Consider the following 1,583-nt stretch of genomic DNA (forward strand, 5'->3'; position numbering starts at 1 on the left):
CTGGTCAGCAGCCCTCTGTCACCCCAGGGCTGTGATTGGTTCATAAGACACCAACCTGGAGCAGCTGGTGAAAGCCGCTTTATCACTGTCCATTTACTAACAACAATGAGGCTGACTAACTAATGAGCTCTGTCCAAGCTGAGGTGTCTTCCTTGCGCTATTCTCAGAGCAGCTTTGGACATGACCAGCAACCTTCCATGGGCCAAACCCTTGGGACCAGGGAAGCTAAAGAATAGCAATACTTTAATAAAACAATATACATTTTAGCTTTATCACCAAAGAAGATACAAAGTAGGAGGAATCCAGAATCCAGAATAAGACGCATCTCAATTTGGATTATTTTTTTAATCAGCTTCTAAGGGTAAGAAGATTTTAAGTCAAGGAGTTTGGTGTGAAGAAATCCAAAATGAAACCAAGAATCTTTCTCACCTGCCTGGCAGCTTTCTACTGTTTGAGTAAGTATGGTTCAGCTTTTAATTTTAGTACTGTAGCTGGGTTCAGCTGTTAGATAGTAGAAGGTGAGAACTTGGGAAAGAGCAGAAGATGGTGCTGCAGCTGTTTCTGCTTTGACTTTGACTTTCAGGAAACTGGAAGTCAAATGTTTGACATCTAAATTATTAATGATCCAGTTGATGCGCCAAAACCCATAATCATCATCATAACAGCTTCCTTACTGATCCAATTGTTCCCCATAGAACAGTTCCATTCAACCCATGTACCTGGAAGCTCTTGTACATATCTTCATGGATGTAAATAGATTTTAAATGATTCTCTGCACAAATATGCACAATAAAAACTCAAAGTGACTTTTAACATATGGGCATAAACTGGAACTAAGCATCAAGTTAAACAAGAACTGTGTGTCTCAGTTACTCATCTATACAATTCGACAAAAAGTGGTATCACAGCATCCACTTTGTCTTTCCTATACTTCAGCTTCAGAAACACAAAGTGGACCCTCTAGATAAGAGGGATAACTCCTAAAAATTATAATATACATGGGTTATATAATTATTAATCTTGAATAAACATTGAAAGATTCAAATTGAAGGGGATCAAACAATGCTTGGCAAAGCATTATTATATGTGTTATTATTATTCATTAAAGAGTAGTTAGAAGTAAAAATGAATGAAAAATAGGTCTGCTGAAGTGGAGTTGACAGCTCCAGAAAAAGGGACATTCATTTCGTTTTTAAATGTTTAACTTGATCTAATTGTTGCATCAGGGTTACATTTTTGGGGTGACCCAAATATGAACATTCTCTGTACCCATAATTTATTTCCATACGCAATACTAATTAATTTATATATTAACGTTAAAAAATTAAAACCCTGAGGGTGAAGTCATCTTAATATTCCAGTTGTTTTTCAGGCACGTTCATGATAATAAACCTTCAAAATAACCTTCAAAGTTGTAGATGGGAACAAAAAACAATGTATTTTGAGGAAAGACAGAGCTGCTTTGCATGAGAAGGAAAGCAGTGGCAATGTCTCTGCCTTTAGCTCAGACCACAGTAAGGGGTTAGAGTCCGTGACCTCCGACCTTGAAGAGGGGGTAGATCTCTGTGTTGTCCTGGACAGCA

The sequence above is a fragment of the Micropterus salmoides genome, unplaced genomic scaffold (assembly GCF_014851395.1).
Source record: "Micropterus salmoides isolate LMB-PRFRI ecotype aquatic unplaced genomic scaffold, ASM1485139v1 Ms_hic_scaffold_17, whole genome shotgun sequence".
In the NCBI taxonomy this organism is placed as follows: Eukaryota; Metazoa; Chordata; class Actinopteri; order Centrarchiformes; family Centrarchidae; genus Micropterus; species Micropterus salmoides.